This window comes from Neoarius graeffei, chromosome 25, assembly GCF_027579695.1.
Source record: "Neoarius graeffei isolate fNeoGra1 chromosome 25, fNeoGra1.pri, whole genome shotgun sequence".
NCBI classification, from domain to species: domain Eukaryota; kingdom Metazoa; phylum Chordata; class Actinopteri; order Siluriformes; family Ariidae; genus Neoarius; species Neoarius graeffei.
In genome coordinates, this window is record NC_083593.1 from 39,405,046 (window position 1) to 39,428,896 (window position 23,851).

The 23,851-nt window shown below is 42.3% G+C and overlaps 1 protein-coding gene across 4 annotated transcripts in view; it reads right to left on the minus strand.

Moving 5' to 3' along the window:
• psd3l (pleckstrin and Sec7 domain containing 3, like) overlaps positions 1-23,851 on the minus strand; it is a 504,243-nt gene that overhangs the window by 449,110 nt on the left and 31,282 nt on the right. The window lies entirely within an intron of this gene.

Genomic DNA, 23,851 nt, shown 5'->3' on the forward strand with positions numbered 1-23,851 from the left:
TGACACGAGTAATTTTGCGAAATATGACATATTGCCATACATTCACCAAAAATAACATTAATCACCAAATTTTTTTTGCATGGTAAATAGAGCGATCACAGGGCTACAATAAACAACCAAGTTTATTTAGTCAAGCCTTTTGATATTGAAGATAATAAGTGTTAAATGTGAGTTTTAGCTCGCGTACCCTGATTGTAAAACAACCCATAACATGTTAAAATGGCACAGGTCGATGTGCTGGTTCAGGAATCATTTAATCCACTCCCCTTTCTGAACTGTTTGAGCTGATACCCATCCCCATAGCTGGTATGCCTCATCTTGCTTCAATACATTTTATTTCCTAACGCGGGGTGTCAGGGCGGCACGGTGGTGTAGTGGTTAGCGCTGTCGCCTCACAGCAAGAAGGTCCGGGTTCGAGCCCCGTGGTCAGCGAGGGCCTTTCTGTGTGGAGTTTGCATGTTCTCCCCGTGTCCGCGTGGGTTTCCTCCGGGTGCTCCGGTTTCCCCCACAGTCCAAAGACATGCAGGTTAGGTTAACTGGTGACTCTAAATTGACCGTAGGTGTGAATGTGAGTGTGAATGGTTGTCTGTGTCTATGTGTCAGCCCTGTGATGACCTGGCGACTTGTCCAGGGTGTACCCCGCCTTTCGCCCGTAGTCAGCTGGGATAGGCTCCAGCTTGCCTGCGACCCTGTAGAACAGGATAAAGCGGCTACAGATAATGAGATGAGATGAGACGCGGGGCGTCCTAACCACGTGTTAATCTGTTTACAAACCACAAGGTCGCAACCGTGGAGCCACAGCAAACATGGCGGATTGCCCAGATCGAACGAAGACTCCTAAATTGAGATTTAAAAAAAAAAAAAACGACGATTTTAAGGAAGTATCTGATACTGTCCGAGGCAAAACGCATCAGAAAAGAAAGGGAAAACATGTCAGACAAGCCGAGTAAATATTGCTGGCCAGCCTTCCCAACGGAGGGCTGGAAAGGCAAAAAACAAACGCCAACTTTGCCAAGACACTGCTGGACAGGTGAGTGACAAAAAAAAAAAGTTTGCACTTTGAGAAACATCATGAAAACTTTAACTTTTTAATAAAAGATAAATAAATACAAATAATGATTACACATACAGGCCACTTGTACGGTACTATGGAATAAAAACGTGCATTCTGTTCCCTTCTAGCGGGTTTACTGATGGCATGCAATATCATCATATTGCTTATCCTCCAGGGATTACACCACTCTCCCCAATGCAGAATGAGCGTGCAATATGGTTATAATATTGCACGCTGTAAAGACAACACGATGCCACACGTCGGAGCTCGTGCGAAGATCCACTGACAAAACTTTTCTGCAGCCCACGCGCACAATCCTTTCTTTGTCGGCCGAGAAAGACAGAAGACGGGGTTAATTCAGTGCTCGGTTTAAGCGCTAAATAAACTGAAAACTGAAACTAAACGTGCGCTGAACATCCGAAAGGCTAACAAAACTTCGTTGTATATTCTTCACGCATATTTACGAGAGAAAAACAGACCAACGGACATCAAAAAACTGGAAGAGAGAGCAATAGCGGGAATATTGTCAAAGTTCGACTTGGAGGTGAGGAGAAGTGACGGAGACTTTTACAAGAGGACTTCACTCAGCAAAGCCTTTTTGTTTTGAACAACTGCAATGGAACAATCAACTACGACCAAAAGTAACTTTGAACTTGAACCGTCAACCTGTATATAGCTTGTATACAAGCTGGGTTGTTGTTGAGGCTTTTTGGACTTGGACCACTTTTATTGTTCGAACTTTGACTTTGTACCCTGGATTGACAGAACATTGAATTACATTTGATCAGAATCAGCATTCGATATTAGTAAAGCCTAGGTCACAACCGGACGTACGATTTTTTGGCCGGGCGATTTTTGCCATTTCCCAAATCGCTGCGGTTTTTTTGTTCGTGGAGAAAGACGCACGTTGGCCGTAAGTTTGTCTTGCAACCTGAAAAAAACGTAAGCGCCCATAGAGTTTGTTTGACGTGACAAAGAACCTCTGCGGCCGGTCTGCGGCCAGTCTACGGCTCGAAAATCAGCACGTCACACGCGCGCCCTCCATGCGTTTCTTGCGTTTTTTGCACGTAGACCAGCCAAAGGAGCACGTACGGCCGGTTGTGACCGAGGTATTAGTTACCCACGTTCTTAACTTTTTGTAAAATCTATAATTGTTCCATTGAACGTGTATGTATAATAATAACGTGGTATATCAGATATATTCCATTCAGCTACTCGTCTTCGACTCGTTCAGTATCATGCTAGCTGAATGGAATATATTGGATATACCACAAAAAAAAAAAGCCAGCCAATATTATTGGAATATTCCAAATCTAAACGCACTTGTGAGCTTGAATTCTCTCGAGGCCTTGCTTCTATGTCGAAGGCTGCTGGTTCCACCATGTTTGTTGCGACCTCGCTCATTATAATATTATAATGAGGATAAACTTCGGCCGTTTCGGTACCCAAGTGTAAACATTAACGCGCTGTGTTTTTCCAGCTCATTCTCCGTCACAGGCATGAGGCAGCGGGCAATACAGCGTGTGATTCAAGTACCTAACGGTTTTTCTAACTCCACAGGGTACGGTTCATCTTTTTACTACATATCGACCTGTCTCACTTTGACATCATTTGCACTTGTATTCAAATGTGTCTCCGTTTAATCAGATCAGATTACTGCATCGCGTGTTACATGTAAATCAGCTCGTTCACAGGTGCCTTTGTTTCTGTAAGTGGTCTGCTGTTTACTCAGGACAGACAGACAGTCATACACATCATAAGCACTAATTAGTTTCTTGTGAACATCGACTGTGCCGTCTTGTGTGATCACTGCAGGGTGAACACGGAGGCAATAACCACATGCACTTTACTGCAATGTATTCGAAATGAGTTTACCACTCATCCGGCTGCAGGACGAGCTTATGCGATCACGTATCATCCATCATCCTCCGTCCACAATTTCACAAAAATCGTTACTCCTCCTACAGGATTGATTGGATTTCGATCAAACTCGCACACAATCTTCCCCAGGTGGGCGTGCATAAACGTCATGATGATCGGTCATGCTTACGATTTTATGGGCGTCTGAAATTTTTGGGTGACTCGTCATATTAAACACTACTCTTCGTAAACTGCTAGGACGTTTTCACTGAAATTCATTCAGAAGGCTCTAAAGGCATATTCCAACAAGACTTGTTCACCAGGTGGCGCCACCTGCCATGGATGAGGCCACACAGGGGTCATATTCAATTTCAAGAAAATCACTACTACTACTCCTCCTACAGGAGTGATCAGATTTTGATCAAACTCATATGGAATGTTCCCCGGGTTGGTCTGTATAAAAGTTGTCAAGACGGTGTCGCCCCCCTATCGTATTTAACATTTTATGGGCGTTTGAAAATTTTGCGTGACTCGTCACACCAAAAACTACTGTTCGTAAACTACTAGGATGCTTTCACTGAAACTCACCCAGAAGACTCTAAAGACATATTCCAACAAGGAGTTGTTCACCAGGTGGTGCCACCTGCCATGGATGCGGCTACACAGGGGTCATATACAATTTCTCAGTTTTCTCATTGAGGCTATTTTTAATATTAAATGTGGTTTGAAGAAAGACATACAATATTTATATATGTCTTTATACCACTGTTGAATCTTCAAATCTGACTGGCCAGAAGGCGTGCAGCTCGGGAAAATAGTTCTGTCTGTAATTTAAACAAGAGTAAGTATTTATTAACCTCGCTTGCTTGGTCTTTACGGGGGAAAAAATAAAATTAAAAAAAAAATAAATAAATAAAATAAAATAAAAATCACACTGAGGTCTTTTTATATGGATCAAGTCTGATATTTTTCCGTAAAGGCCGAGCAAGTGAGGTTAATAAGGAGTTTGTTATTTGGCTTTTTTCTTTATAAGATTAAAATCAGCAGTTGTTATAACGAGGCGTGACGCTGCTTTCAGTCACATCATATTTGTGACGTAGTTGAGTCGCGCATGCAGAATAAACGGCTAGCGGTTTCAAAACTGAATTTCTGTTAGCGATTAGCGGTTTCTGAATGCTCTTCGTTGCTCGTTTCTTGAATAACTCTGCGACTCCTTGTTTGTCTTTCGGCCGTTTTCGATTACGTTTTGAGTTCCAATTCATCTTTTTTTGTCGTTTTGTTTTTTGCAACACTGAAAGCTGGCGCTTTAGAAAGAAAGTCCATAGTCGCTCATGGGCATTACAGGAAAATACTGCTCGCCAAGGAACCAATCAGAGCACACAATTTTACCGGAAGTAGCTCATGACACATAAGTTTATATTAATGTCTAAAGTCCTTCCCGCACCGTATGGCACATTAGGCGGCGCCGATCTCGGTTTCTATAGCCCTCGGCCTCTCGCCTATTACATAGCCAGGGTTACAGTAGGGGCTGGTCCTCTGGTAATCACGAGAGTTTGACTCCCCACTCACATCTGTATTGCAGCATGCCTTGCCAGACGGCAGCAGGTACCATTTTTATGATGGTCTTTGGTATAACCCGATCGCAAGTAGAACCTGCGATCTCCCGATCGCGAGGCAGACACGCTAACCACTAGGACAACTCGCGGTTATATTAATGTGCTCCTTCTAATACATTATTCTTTCTATAGTAACAACTTGCACGTCAGTAACGCAATAAAGAGCACCGCTTCCAGTCAGACTACAAACATGGCCGATCCGAACTACAACACCCAAGAACCACAGCGCCCTCTATCGCCTGTCTATTAATTACACCCGTCACTCATTTCCTGGTTAAATCAGCCCACGCTATATAAACACTTCTCCCACACTCACTCGATGCGAAGTATTGTTCAGTGTCTACCTGCCTTATCGTGTTCCCGACCCTTGTTATTGTCTCCTTCTTGTTACTCTTAGTCTAGCCCTTATTACTCTGTCTGCCAATCGATCGACCCCTGCCTGTCCCTCAACTTCGATTTCGTCCAGCGTTTTGGGTTTGTTTGCCAGTCTGCGTTCCCCGCTCTCCCCTGCACATACATCCGTAAGTGCCTGCATCCTGACAACACAGGACTTTTACCGTGAATGCTATACAATAACCTAAGGCTGATAAGAAACTGATAAACAAAATGTGTTGCTAGTTAAGAAAGAAAAACACACAGCCTTTGGTATGGTGAAGTCTTCTATAAGGAGACATTTAGGGAAGGAGTCTCCAGTGTCAGTGCTTTGTAAAAAGGAGGACGAAGGATCGGCGATGCCGTTTTGTTTTTTGTTTATTTTTTCCCCCTCGATACTTTTAAGACCATTTTAATTCCTTATATAAAGAGAGGCTGGTGAGGGAATGACTCTTTATGGCTGTTATAATGTACATGAAAAGACGAACCAACTTCTCACAAACGTCCACAACTTTAAATGTAACTTGCGCTGAAAAAGGGAAAAGTGCTCACTAGACAAATTACGAATATTCATTTTGGTGCTGTGTTTTAATTCTTACAGATCGCAGGTAAAATAATCCATAGATAATCCTGATACCTCAGGAGACCAGGTTTAAAGGGGGGGGGGTCAAAGGGCAGAAGGTTCATGTTCAACTACATGATGGTCAAATCCTGCTTTTGGCATGTACATTTCTTTCTTGCCAATTCCCACTCACCAGCCAGGCCAGCTCTCCGTTATCATACGACAGCTACCAATCGGAGGGGAAGCAGCTTTGGGACCAAAAGGTCGCTGGTTCAATTCCCTGGACCAGCAGGAATGACTGAAGTAGCAAGGCACTTCAGCAAGGCACCTAACCCCCCAATTGCTCTGGATGTGTTGTTCATCGCGCTGGATAAGAGCATCTGCTAAATGCTAGTAATATAATGTAACCGCAAAGGGTGAAGGCGAACTTGTGACCAGGCTCCTTTGAGTCATGTGAAACTTGCATCTTTCTGCTACTCATGCAGTGTCACAGGGTGAAGGAGCGCTATCCGCTTCCTTCTACATACATGAGCTCACAGAGATCCACGATTGAATAGTGTCACTTTGATCGACAGGCGAGAGACAGTATGCCAAACCTTTGCACACGGTCAACTCACAAAATCACTCGACTGGGGCCTGAATATACAGTTAGGTCCATAAATATTTGGACAGAGGCAACATTTTTCTAATTTTGGTTCTGTACATTACCACAATGAATTTTGAACAAAACAATTCAGATGCAGTGGAAGTTCAGACTTTCAGCTTTAATTCAGTGGGTTGAACAAAATGATTGCATAAAAATGTGAGGAACTAAAGCATTTTTTAAACACAATCCCTTCATTTCAGGGGCTCAAAAGTAATTGGACAAATTAAATAATTGTAAATAAAATGTTCATTTCTAATACTTGGTTGAAAACCCTTTGTTGGCAATGACTGCCTGAAGTCTTGAACTCATGGACATCACCAGACGCTGTGTTTCCTCCTTTTTAATGCTCTGCCAGGCCTTTACTGCAGCGGTTTTCAGTTGCTGTTTGTTTGTGGGCCTTTCTGTCTGAAGTTTAGTCTTTAACAAGTGAAATGCATGCTCAATTGGGTCGAGATCAGGTGACTGACTTGGCCATTCAAGAATATTCCACTTCTTTGCTTTAATAAACTCCTGGGTTGCTTTGGCTTTATGTTTTGGGTCATTGTCCATCTGTATTATGAAACGCCGACCAATCAGTTTGGCTGCATTTGAGCACACAGTATGTCTCTGAATACCTCAGAATTCATCCGGCTGCTTCTGTCCTGTGTCACATCATCAATAAACACTAGTGACCCAGTGCCACTGGCAGCCATGCATGCCCAAGCCATCCCACTGCCTCCGCCGTGTTTTACAGATGATGTGGTAAGCTTTGGATCATGAGCTGTACCACGCCTTCGCCATACTTTTTTCTTTCCATCATTCTGGTAGAGGTTGATCTTGGTTTCATCTGTCCAAAGAATGTTCTTCCAGAACTGTGCTGGCTTTTTTAGATGTTTTTTAGCAAAGTCCAATCTAGCCTTTTTATTCTTGAGGCTTATGAGTGGCTTGCACCGTGCAGTGAACCCTCTGTATTTACTTTCATGCAGTCTTCTCTTTATGGTAGATTTGGATATTGATATGCCTACCTCCTGGAGAGTGTTGTTCACTTGGTTGGCTGTTGTGAAGGGGTTTCTCTTCACCATGGAAATTATTCTGCGATCATCCACCACTGTTGTCGTCTGTGAGCATCCAGGTCTTTTTGCACTGATGAGTTCACCAGTGCTTTCTTTCTTTCTCAGGATGTACCAAAATGTAGATTTTGCCACTCCCAATATTGTAGCAATTTCTCGGATGGGTTTTTTCTGTTTTCGCAGCTTAAGGATGGCTTGTTTCACCTGCATGGAGAGCTCCTTTGACCGCATGTTTTCTTCACAGCAAAATCCTCCAAATGCAAGCACCACACCTCAAATCAACTCCAGGCCTTTTATCTGCTTAATTGAGAATGACATAACGAAGGAATTGCCCACACCTGCCCATGAAATAGCCTTTGAGTCAATTGTCCAATTACTTTTGGTCCCTTTAAAAACAGGCTGGCACATGTTAAGGAGCTCAAACTCCTAAACCCTTCATCCAATTTTAATGTGTATACCCTCAAATGAAAGCTGAAAGTCTGGACTTTATGCCCATGTCCATTATATAACTATAACCTGAATATGTTTCAGTAAACAGGTAAAAAAACAAACAAAAAAAAACCCTTGGTGTCAGTGTTCAAATATATGGACCTAACTGTACGATATTTTTCTAAAAACTGTGAAAACACCTATGAAACGTGAAATGGATTCAAGGTGTTTTTCTATCCCAATTGCAATCAGATTAAACCTTTCCCTTCCCTGCACGACTCTGTATCATTACTATACGAATATGGCCAAATAAATTTGACGCGAACATTCAAATATCTAATTTGGGAAATAAATCAGATTACTTTACTTCCTGCGTCTGAACACCAGCTTTTTCCTGCACCTATGAAGAATAGTGAGTGACACAGTTCAAAGTGTGTCTCACACTCCTTCCTCAAGGTAACTCCGCCCACAGATTTCCATTCAATGTTCAACTTTATGCTCTTTGCCAGCAGGCAGCTGCATGATCGCACACTATGATCAGGAAGTGGCTGATGAAATGTAATTAGGCAGGAAAATACCTGGGATATTAATGCTCGTAATGGACCTAGTAGAAATAGTTGCGAGCATAAAAGCCTTCTCTGGGTATAGGCCAAGTCTCAGAGCGCTGGTTCGCAGCTCAAGGTCTGAGAAACGGGTCCGAGTTGAATGAATGAGCTGAACGTAAGCCAGTACTAAACAAACGAAAACAGACCGTACTCCCTTATAGAGCATGACTCTGTTATAGTGTGAAAGACACGTCATTCTGAAAACGACATACTAATTAGTAGAATAGAATAGAAACACTTTTTATTGCCAGGTATGTGGACACACACGAGGAACTTGACTCCGGTTCACTTAGCTCTCATAGTACAAAAACAGATAAAAAAGCGTAAACACAAAACAAACAAACAAGCAAACAACAACAAAAATAGGTGCATAGTGCAAAGTAATCCAGGTAAGTCAAGTATGGAATAGTTAAATAAAAAGTATACAGTGTGCAAAGAATGACGGTATAAGTGTTCAGATATTTTACAAGTGATATTACTGATATATGAATCTGGATTTTAGCTGTTCATCACAGAAAGGATTTCCCTTTCGGTGCAGTATGGTGCATAGTGCAAAGATGAATAGTAAATTTAAATAAGTAAAAAACATACATACATATTATATATATACACACACACACACGTTAGTTTCACTGTGTTTTAAAATGAGTAAAAGCCCGGGACTCCAAATGTTTAATTAAAATGAGAACTGAAGGCAAATGTATTTTATCATCAAAATTCTATTTCTCGTTTTATTAAATATAGGAATGCATTTCTGATCGCGGGGCGGCACGGTGGTGTAGTGGTTAGCGCTGTTGCCTCACAGCAAGAAGGTCCGGGTTCGAGCCCCGTGGCCGGCGAGGGCCTTTCTGTGCGGAGTTTGCATGTTCTCCCCGTGTCCGCGTGGGTTTCCTCCGGGTGCTCCGGTTTCCCCCACAGTCCAAAGACATGCAGGTTAGGTTAACTGGTGACTCTAAATTGAGCGTAGGTGTGAATGTGAGTGTGAATGGTTGTCTGTGTCTATGTGTCAGCCCTGTGATGACCTGGCGACTTGTCCAGGGTGTACCCCGCCTTTCGCCCGTAGTCAGCTGGGATAGGCTCCAGCTTGCCTGCGACCCTGTAGAACAGGATAAAGCGGCTACAGATAATGAGATGAGATGAGATGAGATTTCTGATCGCTATTTTGTCCCTGCTATAGCAAGTTATGAGTGAAATATACTATGTAATATATATCAGTCCATATGTCAAAGCAATGGCCGTAAACGAGATTCGTTGAGACCTGTGCGAGACATCGTAGGACGGAAGTAAAACGTACAGCGGAAATCAAAAGTGACCGACATCTGCCAAAAGACGCGCGCGCCCTTTTTCGAATGCTGACGTAATCAAGCTGGAAGTTTTGTTTGTTTTCATAGCAATCGGGCAAGTTTTAAAAAAGTAGTCAGTAATCGTCATTTAAACTCGGTTTTGTGCAATATTTCGTTTGGAAAACAGTTTTCAAAATGGCGGCACTGACACCTGGCTGACACTTCACGTTTCGAAGTCTCGCACAGGTCTCGAAGATCGTGCAGATAAGCGACGCCTGCTGTGGACCAAACGAACTAAATTCAACACGGCTAAAAACCGAATAGGCCGATAAGTATAATATTTAATTGCAATTAGTTGCCAATACGAGTCACGATATAAGGTTACTAAAACTGAAAACGTAACTGAATAACATGTTAATTAAAGGGGAACAGAGGGCAATATATAGAGTAAATATAACAATAAAACACACATTAACGAACCTTATTCAAGACTTACAAAAGTTTTTTGTTCCAAGGTTGGAAAGTTATAGTGTTTTGAAAGTAGCTCGAGCAAACTATTTCCGCAGTTTGAACAGCCCGCCATGATATTAATTTTATCCAATCAGAATGCACGTTCATTTTCTCTGCGTAACACTCATGATGTATGTATGTGCCCAGTTGTGTTGGCTCATTGAGGTTGGGAATAGCACGTGTGAATCGGAAAGTAGGATGAATTGTAAGTGATCGGCTACACAATGCCACAGTGTGTTGCTTTCGGGTGTAATAACAGGACCGATGGAAAGCATAACGATCCTCCAGACGTGTCTTTTCACTCGTTTCCACTGAAAAACACCAAGCGAGTTCGAGCATGGCTACGTATGATCGGTGTTCCGTAAAGTTATCCTACCTCTTGGATTTGTCCTACCAAGCCTACCACGCATGCGCGAAATCCAGGAGGGTAGGAAAATTCAACAGTAGTTTTGTCCTACCGATCAGCTGGGCTGATAGAAAATCGGTGAGTATTTCACGCATTTGCCGATTTTTATGTTTTGTGCGTATTGGTCGAGTCTTTGGCCGAGTCAAATAATTTGTAATGACTTGTTTTGAATAATAAAACGGTCTGTATGAGAACTTGCTAACTGTAATGACGTCATGTGCTCTGCGCATGCGCAGTAGGCTTCGCGCATGCGCAGTAGGCTTGGTAGGACAAATCCAAGAGGTAGGATAACTTTACAGAACACCTCGTACCAATGGAATTTTGTCATAGGCCAAGTGCAAGTGAGACGGCGGCGAGCGAGTTCTCTGCACGTTCTCTGAGGTTGAAAAAGCGTCGAAAGGAAGCGAAAATGAAAGAGGTAGGACTCGTCTCGCATTGAAAAGTTGTAATATGCAAGAATAGGAATAGTATTGTAAGTGTTGATGCGCCCGACGCCATAATTACACGCTTCTCTCCTAGTGCAGTGGGTAGGGCTGACGTCACGGTCTTTTAAAAATGGCGACTCTTGTGCGGTTTAGCGTACCAACTATTATATTTACAATTACCAAGATATTTCGTTGTTTTCTAGTACATAAATTTGATAGAATACTTAAGAATACGTTACTCTGTCACATCAGCAACCGTATATATTGCCCTTTCTTCCCCTTTAAGAAATAAAGCAAGTTTAAAAATGACTTCAGTTCTCCTTTAAACATGTTGACGAGCCGATCTACGGATGCTTGTAGGTAGTAAAAAGTATGCAATGGTTCAAAAATTAATCCACTTCATGCTCCAAATACAATGTAAGAACTTGTTGTGTGTAATCAGATCCTGTCTGAGGTCTCGTTCTGCGATTTTCCACAGCGGAGCTCAAACAGGGACTGCGCCCAGGTTTTGGGTTCACAGCCAAATCCTGCCAATTTCACTGGATCAAAAAAAAGCTTACAAAGCAGCTCGCTGCTCGAACCACTAAATCCCTTTTCTGAATTCAGTAAGACTATGTTCTGTGTCACAACTGGCTTAAAAATAACCTGACTAAGGTGGTGTAATCGAATCGTTCATCTCGGTTTATTTATTCTTCATCATCCAAAGATATACAGTACAGGGTGTCCCAAAAAAAAACGTGCTCACATTTTGACTCCTCATAACTCATTGGATTTTTCATTTCTTTTCAGATCAAATTAACCCTAGTAATGGCAGAAGTATGACTAAGTTTTGAAGAAAGAAAATTTATCATAAAGTGCTACTGGAAGCACAAAAACATCATGGAAGTGCAAAGACAATTTAGAAGACATTTTCACAAAGATCCACCAACATGACGCACCATTGCTTGCGTCCGAGAGAAGTCTGAATCAGACCGAACCGTGCATGACGTCCATAAGGAGCGTTCAGGAAGACCATCGACCAGCCCCGCCAAGGAAAAATCAATCCCCTCAACCGATCCCCAAAGAAACCTGTACGACAAATGGCTCGTGAGACAGGAATCCCAAAATCAAATCGCCCATCGCATTTAGAAGCAAGTTCACTAGAAATGTTACATTCCGACATTAAGCCACGCTCTAAACGAAGACGATCCTCAGCGAGTACATTTTTTGGGACGCCCTGTATAGATCGAGCAAAGTCCTATCAACAAACTGATGTCCGTTTCACTCTGGCACGCAGCTATTCAACAACACGATCTTTTTTTTTCCCCCTCTAGACAGACTGACTGTTTTTACCTCTCCTCGGTGTTTCTTGATTTATCTAATGTGATTTTTACAGGAAGATAACCGAGGCAAGATGTAAATGTGTTTTATTGACTTTTGCATGTTGCTTTAGGGAAGTATATACGGTACCGGTCAAAAGTTTGAACACACCTACTTTTCTGAATTGTAACTATTTTTGACATTGTAGAACAATACTGAAGACAAACTATGAAATAACATCTGGAACAGATATGCAGGGTTCCCCCTGGGTTCTGAAAAATATTCTCCACTTTTTTCCTTGAAAAAGCCAGTCAAAGAAATATTCTTCACTTTTTCTTTACTAGTCTGCGTTTTTTCATAGTTACCGACTTGTCAAAGTGGACTTAATAGAGGTTTATACCAACCAAACTGGCACAGTTCAAATATTTATACAGCCAAGATCTTCAAGGATCTTCAAGGATCTACAAGGATCTTCAAGATCTTCAAGGATCTTTAAAGATCTTGACAAGAATTCTAAAGTTCTTGCCAAGATCTTCAAGGATCTACAAAGATCTTTTAACTTCTTGCCAAGATCTTCAAGGATCTACAAAGTTCTTTTCAAGATCTTCAAGGATCTTTAGAATTCTTGTCAAGATCTTTCAAGTTCTTGCCAAGAGCTTCAAGAACCTGCAAAGATCTTTTAACTTCTTGCCAAGATCTTCAAGGATCTACAAAGATCTTTTCAAGCTCTTCAAGGATTTTTTTTTAAAGATCTTTCAAGGATCTTTTAAGGTCTTTGAAGGATCCTTGTTAAATCTTTGAGGATCTTGGAGGAACTTTGCAAAGACCTTGTGAAGATTTGGACAAAGACCCTTTAAAGATCCTGATCACATCCTCAAAGATCCTAGCAAAGCTCTTAAGATCCTTCAAAGGTCTTTGAAAGATCCTTGTTGAATCCTTGAGGATCTTAAAGGATCCTTGCGGGGATCGTTATGAGGATCTTTGCAGAATCCTTAACAGATCTTTGTCAAATCCTTGAAGATCTTTACACATCATTTTGCATATGAAGATCTTTCCTTTAAGGATCCTAGAAAGATCCTTACCTTTAAGGATCTTTGGCAGGTCTTTGACAATCCTCATGGATCCTTAAAGATCCTGTGAGGTTTTGCACCAGAGCAGACTTGTCCATGACCTTGCATTATGCACTTGATGATGCATGCAAGAAAGGGAAGCTCACATGTGACAAGTTCCTTGAATGAGAGAAGCAAATTAAAACAATAGCACATGACCATTTGGAAGGAAAAAGAAATCACAGAAACAAAAGAAGGCAGAGAAAGAACAGGAGCTGGTGGGAACGACACAGGATTTGGTGTCCAAAATATTAAGAAATGAAAAATAATCACAAAAAATGACCAAAATGGGGTCCAGTGAGGGCACGTTTCCCGATGCTGTAGAGTATCATTGTGCCCGTGCTCTTTCTTTGGAACAGAAATCCTCATAGCTTTGTTAATTTTTAACACAAAGACCTCATTCTTTTTTTTTTGAGTTTATATTACCCTGTAGAATGCAAAGAACAGCTTATTCAACGTACATTTCACCCTCAGAAAAAAGAAAAAAAATAAATCACCTGGACACCTTACAGGTGTCCCACGTCAAAAGTTAATTAGTGACATTTCTTGCCTTCTTAATGAGTTCGAGATCAAACAGTAAAGAGTAAATACACTGCAACCTGCTATAACACTATTTTACTACGAACATTCACAAATAAACTAAGTTAATGTGCCCTGCCTTTAGTGACAATGACTCAGAGCCTTCAAAAAGAAAATAAAAGCACCACTGTGTCACGGCCACGTGCTCAGAGCACACACCACAGATTACAACACACACACACACACACACAGCGCCATTAGGACTAATGACTATGCACCTGTTCCAGATCAGAGCACAATCACAGCATGCACTTATAAGGACTCTCTAAACACACAGCCTCGGTGAAGTAGATGCGCAGTAACTAATGTCTCACATTACCAAGCCTTGTATCTGTGTATTCTTGGGTTTCAGTCACGTGACTTTTCTTAGCAGTTTTACTGGAAGTGAAATAGCTGGTGGTCTAGTAAACCAAAATGGCTGGTGTAGTGCAAACAACTAGCGATAACTCATCAGAGTACGTTCGTAATCTAGAAGCCACTGCTTGCTTTGGATATATTCAGGAGATTGCTATGTGCAATGGAATCAACCCCTACAGTCTGGGAAAGAAGGATTTGTCATACCAGGGGTCGGCAACCCTAGGCACGCGTGCCACAACTGGCACACCGAGGAATTTCCAGTGGCACACTGACGATGATTCACAAACCTAATTATTCAACACATTAAAAAATGTTCAACCGTCATCTTGAACCGTCATTGGCTGTTGCATGGCGAGCTTGCTCTTTTAGCATGACTACACAACAATATAGCACCCCCCTCCCAGTGTTGCCAGATACTGCTGACGTTTTCCAGCCCAAAATATGTTCAAAACCCGCCAAAATGCACTTAAAACCGCCCAATCTGGCAACACTTCCCCCTCCCCATATTTCTCACGAGACGGGCCCACTTGATGCAGCAGTTGCGCTAAGATGGCAAAGAAGCCGACAGTTCGGGCTTTCCTTTCCTCGTGGACCAAAGAATATGGGTTCGTTTCTCAGAGGGACCGTGCTGTGTGCACGTTGTGTTTTGAAAGTGTTGTGTGTCGAACATCCAGTGTTAAACGTCATTTCGAGGCAAAGCAAGAAAAGACTTTCAAAGATCAGGCAGACAGGGACGAACCAATCTCACACACAGTGTGCGGATATGGGAAGCAAGCCCACACTAACAGTCTTTGCCTCAGCTAAAAACAATGCCACTGAAGCTAGCTATATAATTTCTCACTGCATAGCTAAACATGGAAAGCCATTCACAGACGGTGAACACATTAAGGAGGCCTTTCTCTCCGGCTCGGATAGTCTTTTTGAGGGGCTGCCAAGTAAAGAGACAATAAAATCAAGAATAAAAGACATGCCCGTATCAGCCAGAACTGTTGAGCGACGAATTGGTGAAATGGCAGAAAACGTAAGGGTGCAGCAAACAACTGGCATAAAAGATGCAGCGATATTTAGCATTGCGCTTGACGAAAGCGTAGATGTGAATGATGTGGCACGTTTGGCAGTGATGGCAAGATATTGTGATGTGACTGTGAGAGGAGCTCTGCTGTTTACAGCCAATGAATCCTGCTGGGCATCTTTACCCGAAAAGTTCAACTGTCGTCGCAATATCGCACTGGCTTTATTGTCAGCGTTCGGATCAACATATCTGTGTGAACAGATATTTTCGCACATGAAGAATGTACTTTGCCCCTCCCGAAGTCGTCTGACAACGGGCCATTCGGAAGCATGCGTCCAACTCAAAGTGGCCAATCACCATCCCCACATCTCGGAGCTAAGTAAGGGGAAGCAGGGCCAGGGATCACATTCAGTGCGTTTACATGCACATCCAAATTGAGCTACTGTCGGTAATTGAGCTAAGGGTCCCAGCAGGGGTGCCAGAGAAATCCAATCCTACATGCACACAAGTTAATCGAGCTATTGTGTGAGGTACATTGTGCACCCGAGCCACAGATGGCGCTACACGCCCCATCGTGTTGGTACACTTCCGGTTGCCATCATGAAGAAGAGCTATTCAAGAGTATAAACAAAGTTATCAGCAGTGTTGCCAGATACCGCTGACGTTTTCCAGCCCAAAACATGTTCAAATCCGCCAAAATGCACTTAAAACCGCCCAATCTGGCAACACTGGCAGTTCTGTGTTCACAAGTTCCGTGTTCAAGCTGTTAGGCTTGCTCTAACAGACTGTATGGCTACAAATTGTCCTGCGCAGACCACTGTTTTGTAAGACAACTTATTTTGCACAATTGTATATTTTTCTAAAGTCCATGTTTTGCTTACAATTTAACTTATGTCTTAATAAACACACAAAAAGTTCAATTTTGTTTTTATTGACATTCTTCAGATGTTGGACATCTATATATACACACACACAAATACAGTGACTTGTTTATGTACACAATTCACAGCTATGCAACAGCTGTACAGATGTATTTGGTGATACAGTAAGTGAGCTAAATTTTAACAGTGCAAACAATGCCACAAAAAGAAAAGATTCATGCCGTTGTCATGCCGACCGAGGCTGTTGTGTTTCCCGCTTGTGGTTGCGTCACTCGTCACTTCCGGAAGGGGCAGTGCTGAAGTAAGTAGCTCGAATACGTAGCTCAATAGGGTTTACATGCACTAAGTAGCTCGGCTAAAATCACATAATCTAGGTCGTGTAGCTCGATTCCGAGAAATCAAGTTCGGTTCAATTTCAGCCGAATTAAGGTGTATACATGGCATTTTGAACTTCGATTTCAGTCGAGCAACGGCAGAAATTCGATTCTCTCTATGTGCATGTAAACGCACTGACTGACTGATAGGCAAAACATTTATTTTGTAACAAGGCTACTTCAAATTTGCAGTTTATTGTTAAGCCACTTTATGTAGGCTACTTGTCAATGTTCTCGGACACTCATTAATTCATTTTCTTCTGTAGTTTTATTATTCATCAGTTCCATTTCCATTAGGCTGCTACGTCTTTATTGTGAATAACTTGGGCCTGTTACCTACTGAAAGATTTTGGATGTTATTTTGTGAATTTGTATAAGCTGCTTACAATGTTATCCAGTGTGTGTGTGTGTGTTGGGGGGGGGGGGGGGGGTGTTGTTCTTAAACCTTGTGTGTGAGGTTAATGGCATAAAACAAGTGCAATGGTGTTTTACATTTGCTCAATGCATTAAAGATCCATATCCGTCTAAAATGTGTGGCGTCTAATTACACATAGTTAACAACACCTATTTGAACGGCACACTAACTAACAAGAAAATTTCTAATTGGCACTACATGGCAAAAAGGTCGCCGACCCGTGTCATATGATCTCGAAAACTACCCTTCAGTCGAGTTCCCCGACATCTCAAACTATCTGGTGTTGCAGACGTCCTTCTACACCGCAAAACGGATGAAAGCGTGGAAGAGTACGGAGGCTTACAACTTTTTTGTAGGTGGCTGCGTAAAGGACCTCGCTATCAAGTCGCTGCCGAATGAATCCTGTATTGTTTTTCCCGTCTAAGTGGTGGTGTAGTTTTAAGCTTTTCATTCACGTCTTTACAACGAAGCGCTGCGAGTTGAAGTGTAAACAAACAGTTGGCTTGATTCGCACTCGTGTTGGCTCTTATCTCTCAGGTAAATCATTCACAAAGATCATCAGAAACCCCTTTAAAGACCTGGATCTTAGTTAAACGAGACGGAGAAGTGATCACGGCGCATTGTAACTGTACGGCTGGGGAAGAATTTTGTCGCGACCTTCATGCATATGGACTTTGTGAGGAATAAACAGAGAAACAGCTGGGGACTTTAGCGCTTCGTGACTAAAAAAAGTCCCGTAAAATAACGTCACGTAGCAAGAAAAGTACTTGGGAAACACTAAGGACGTAGCTGAGAGGGAGATACAAACCTTTCACCAGGTGATCACTGCAAACTCGAGCACGCTTCGACTCGGCTCCCTTCGATTTCAGCGAGCGGTTCGAAAGCCACCTTTCTCGACGCCTTTTTGTGAAATCCTGAGTTTGTTCATCCTTTAATTAGTTCATGGGGAACCCTGAAGAAACTTTTATCAGTTTCACGGTTTGATCGATTCGAACAACCTAAAACAACACAAGTGTAAAGCCTAAGTCACAACCGGACGTACGATTTTTTGGCCGTGTGATTTTTGGCGTTTCCCAAATCGCTGCGGTTTTTTTGTTCGTGGAAAAAGACGCACGTTGGCTGTAAGTTTGTCTTGCAACCTGAAAAAAACGTAAGCGCCCGTAGAGTTTGTTTGACATGACAAAGAACCTCTCCGGCCGGTCTGCGGCTCGAAAATCAGCATGTCACACACGCGCCCTCCATGCGTTTCACGCGCGCCCTCCGTGCGTTTCTTGTGTTTTTTGCACGTAGACCGGCCGTTGGAGCACGTACGGCCGGTTGTGATCGAGGCTTAAGGCATTTTTCATGCGAACAATGCACCTTCTCCGTAAAAACATTTTGTCAACTGAGCTTTGCTCAACCACCAGCTAAAGTTCTGATTAACTAATGAAGCGGATTAGACGTCACGTGAAACCCCAGAATCGCCTTCAGGTTTTGAATTTGCTTTGTGTATTTGGACTCTGCCTTTCATCTTTGCCTCTGCCATTCTGTTTGTGCCTCGTGTGACCATTGCCCCTTTCATGACCCTGCCTTTGTCTTACATTTTTTAACTGTTTGCCTGCCTGAACTATGCGTTCCTCTTCCCACCAGAGACAAACAATAAGTAATCAAGTCCGCAGTCAGGTTAACAATACGTGTTAACGTCATAAAACAAAGGCTTAACAAGCCTCGCTTAGGTGTGAATCACTAACAATTATCAAGAACAGTGATCAAAGGATTGCTGACACCGCTAAACTTAACACTTAGCATACCGACGGCGTTTTTATACCCCCCGCCCAGCCTTGCAGCACGATATAAATGACATCATTGGTGACGTGCAGCACATGAATGAACTGAACGGTGAAGATTTAGAAAACAGAGCGAGTCAGTGGGTGGACACGAACAACCGCCATCGTTTCCATAACGGACGAAGAAGTCATCGCCTCCATTCATGATCCTTTAACTCCGTCAACGAACTGCGATCGTAACTCAGAAGGAGAAATTCGTGATCAGGAGAACGTGCTCAAACATAACATGAGTTTGGTGTGACGTATGGAGTATGTAGTTGGTTGTTATATCACAAATAAAAGGTTGAATTGGTTTCATTTTTTACATAAAAAACCCTGTAATCTTTACAGACGTGTGTGACTTTTTATATCCACTGTGGACAGATTATAATTTTGTCCCACCTGATTGTTTGCATCACTCCTCCACCAACCTTTTAGTCGCATCACTATGGCTGTAAAAAGAACAAGTTGGTTCCTTTGTGATTGTTTTAACCGCTTTGACATTAAGCCCTTTAATTTTACGTCGGCACTGGAACCCAGGACCGACTGAACCCTTGCTCTCACAGCCTTAGAACGGCTCGGTTTCTGTAGCTCCCCTGCAGTTTTATTGAATGGTTGTGTCCCTGCACACTGATGAGACAATTCATTTCTTCCGGACTCCACTCACTACTAGGGGTGTGCAAAAATATCGATACGGCGATATATCGCGATACTTTGTCTTCCGATTCAATATCGATACTCAAAATTTGAATATCGATATTTTTTCAAATAATAAAATCATGTTTCAGACGGGTTGTAAATCCAGTTCGACTTCCGCACCTCCACTCCGCGAGGTGTCGCTGTGCCGCTACCTCACTGCAAGGCACTCTTCGTCTTCTCTTTTTTCCCCGGCGGTTGCAGTGAGGAAAAAAAAAAAACAGGCAAGCATGGCTGTTAACATAAACCTAGAGACGCCGCCAACTTTAAGGCAGATGTTTGGAGGCACTTTGGATTCCAAAGGAAAGGAGAAAAAAAAAAAAACAGTGAGCCGGACAAAGAGAATGCACTTTGCAAAACCTGTTTCGCTCCAATTAAATTAAGATGCTCCAATTAAGATGCCCACTGCACTTTTCAATGTGTTTCAGACAGTGTGTTGTTCCTGCAAAATAAGCACAAGTTAAATGTTCTCAGGTATATGTTCTCAAGTTTACAAAGAACAAATTGATATTAGTGTTAGCACTGAAATATATGTGCAGTCTGCAGTGCAAGTTTTAAGTTTTCATAAAACAATTTGATTCTGCTTGTTAAGCAGCACTGATGTGTCCATGCTTACAGAAAAGCTGATAATACTAGCACAGAAATGAGAATTTTCTCTATGTTGTAGTGAAGCAACTCTTGGTTTTGCCAGCAGTGGAATAGAGACAAATATACGTCTGGCAAGAATGTGTAGTTATGTGAAATGTAATTTTACAGTGGTCAATAAATTCTGATTTTCTTCAGTGACACAGATATCGTGATGTGGTTGAAATTTCTTGCAATATATCGATTATCGCAGAATCGCTGTACCGTGATAATATCGTTATCGTGGGCAAAATATCGCCATAGTATCGTATCGTGAGGTATCTGGTGATACCCAGCCCTACTCACTACCGTCCAGGATTCACGTGTCGCTTCAGTGCCAGTGAAGATTCTTTTTTGCCGAGCTTATCTTTGATAACTTGCGCAGCAGTACAATACGCAACAATATCCGATCTGTGTCAGAAGTCGTCTGCAATTTAAACGTAGAAAATAAGCACAAAGGAAGTCTATCGGAGCAAACAGGGTCATTTAGGAGCAACCGCATACAGAAACCAAACCAGAACATCAAGAACAGAGTCGCTCATCTGGCCAGCCAACCATGACTACCAAAACAAACAGAACTGAAATGTGATGATGTGAGAGAGGACCAACCTCCACGACTAATTGTTTACAACAGGAAAATCAACAAAAGGACTAAATTTCATTCCCGGAGGGAAGATCTAACCAAAACATTGATCAGAACTGAATTCGCATGATAAATGAGAGAGGAGGTACAACTCTAAGTCAGAAGAAAATGTGTTAAGTCGACTTAATTACGAATTCATTTGCAAAAAAATTGACAATACAATGACCCAAGTTTTGTGCAGAAGGTCTAGTTCTTTCAAATAACGCAAACAGGACTGAAATCCATTGAGAACTGAGGGAGGGAGGAGACACGGTTTGACTGAAAATAAACTAAAAGTTGTAAACAAATTGTTTACAAGACGAAAATCAACAAACAAATAACCAAGGTTTGTTCTCTGAGGGAAGATCGACCCAAAACATCGATCAGAACTGGAATCGGGTGAGAACTCCGAAAGGAGATACGATTCTAACGAGAAGTCCGAAAACTCGTTAAGTTGACCTAATTAGCAGTTCCTTAGCAAGAATTTGGCAATACAATGGCCAAGTTTTGTGCAGAAGGTCTAGTTCTTTCAAACGAACCAATCAGAACTGAAATCCATTGAGAACTCAGGGAGGGAGGAGACACGGTTTGACTGAAAATAAACAAAAAGTTGTAAACAAATTGTTTACAAGACGAAACTCAACAAACAAATAACCAAGGTTTGTTCTCTGAGGGAAGATCGACCCAAAACATCGATCAGAACTGGAATCGGGTGAGAACTCCGAAAGGAGATACGATTCTAACGAGAAGTCCGAAAACTCGTTAAGTTGACCTAATTAGCAGTTCCTTAGCAAAAATTTGGCAATATAATGGCCAAGTTTTGTGCAGAAGGTCTAGTTCTTTCAAACGAACCAATCAGAACTGAAATCCATTGAGAACTCAGGGAGGGAGGAGACACGGTTTACCTGAAAACAAACAAAATTGTAAACCAATTGTTTACAATAGGAAAATCAACAAACAAACGACCAAGTTTTGTTCCGCAAGGGAAGATCGACCCAAAACATCGATCAGAACTGGAATCGGGTGAGAACTCCGAGAGGAGATGCAATTCTAACGAGAAGTCCGAAAACTCGTTAAGTTGACCTAATTAGCAGTTCGTTAGCAAAAAATTTGGCAATACAATGACCAAGTTTTGTGCAGAAGGTCTAGTTCTTTCAAACGAACCAATCAGAACTGAAATCCATTGAGAACTGAGAGAGGGAGGAGACACGGTTTAACTGAAAAGAAGCAAAGTCGTAAACAAATTGTTTACAACAGGACAATCAACAAACAAACGACCACGTTTTATTCCCTGAGGGAAGATCAACCCAAAACGTCAATCAGAACTGGAATCGGATGAGAAAACAATTCTAGTGCCTGGAAAATCCGTTAATTTGTCCTAATTAGACTACGTTCAGACTGCACCCTGAAACGACCCATATTCGATTTTTTTGCCCATATGCGACCTGTATCCGATTTGTTATTGACAATCTGAACGACACACATCCGATTTTTTTCACATGCGACCCAGGCCGTTTGGATATGTGGTCCTAATTCCGATGCATATCCGTTATTTTCACATGCGACTGCAGTCTGACCGGACAGTTCGCATTCATGCGACCTACACGTCATCAACAAGAGACAAACGTCACTATTCTGCGTTGGCTAATCCCGCCTCTTTGGTGGAAAACAACAACAATGCTGCGTTCATGTGCTATGGGAAGATGATATTTTCCAGTTGGGAAGTGGTACTTACCAGTGTGTTGTGTTCACATGCTTTTGTTGTTGTTGACAAATTAAAGATGGTGGACCAGATTCAGAATCAGGTCTGTTATTTGGCTAAAACAATTATAGATTGCCTTGTTCATCAGCTGCAGCAGGAATATGAGTTATCAAAAGTCAAAAGGTAAATAATGCTGAATATTTCCTGATCATGACAAGTAGAGATTTTCTTAACACATTGAATGCCACGCAGTTTTTGGAAATTTGGCTGTAGCCACAATGAGAGTAGCCAGTATCTAGATCATTGTTGGCGTTCTTTGGACAGCCACAGAATATTTTGTATTCGGCTATAATATACATATTATAATAATATAATATACATAACATGACTCGTTTAAAAGGTGAGAGTCAGCTTTCCGTAGGTGAAAACCACTTCTTTCTTGGTTCATAAGCTAGTCTTGTACCGCTCGCCGCCATGTTGAAAAGGTTAAAGTTCATCTCATCTCGGCAACTCGTGTATCAAAATTTTCTACGAGTTGCCCAGTGGAAACTACCACAAGAGGGGGCGTTCATGTGTGCTTTCCATGTCGGCGTTTGGTATTTACCATAATTCCCATAGCGCATGAACGCACCATAATACCAGGTTATTGTGTGAGTTCCGCCGCCGCCACAAAAACCACATCGCCAGGTCTCGCCTCATCTCCATGCTTTACTTGCAAACTTGAAGAGTGCGCTTTTTTTTTTGTTTACGTATTACGTGTCAATTTGCGCATGCGGGACACTTTTGGGTCGTTTTCTGTTCATATTGGAGATCGCATACAAGTCTCATATAATTGGTAATGTGAACGGCCTAACAAAAAAATCGGATTTCACAACAAATCGGATATGGGTCGTTTCAGGTTGCAGTCCGAACGTAGTGATAGTAACTCATCTCATCTCATTATCTGTAGCCGCTTTATCCTTCTACAGGGTCGCAGGCAAGCTGGAGCCTATCCCAGCTGACTACGGGCGAAAGGCGGGGTACACCCTGGACAAGTCGCCAGGTCATCACAGGGCTGACACATAGACACAGACAACCATTCACACCTACGGTCAATTTAGAGTCGCCAGTTAACCTAACCTGCATGTCTTTGGACTGTGGGGGAAACCGGAGCACCCGGAGGAAACCCACGCGGACACGGGGAGAACATGCAAACTCCACACAGAAAGGCCCTCGCCGGCCACGGGGCTCGAACCCAGGACCTTCTTACTGTGAGGCGACAGCGCTAACCACTACACCACCGTGCCGCCCCTGATAGTAACTCTTAGCAAAATATTTAACAAAACGACCGAGTTTTGTGCGGAGTGAGGAGTTCTTTCAAACAAAACGATCAGAACGGAAATCCATAGAGAGCTGACGGAGGGGATACGATTTACCTGAATTGTGGATGACGGATTGATGACGGACGCCACGCCATGGTGACGGATCATCGGCCTTATGACCAGACGAGCTAATCGTCACACTGATGTCGGTGCTTTAGGACTCAGTCAAGTGTTAAAACAGAGCAGCCTGTTATCTTC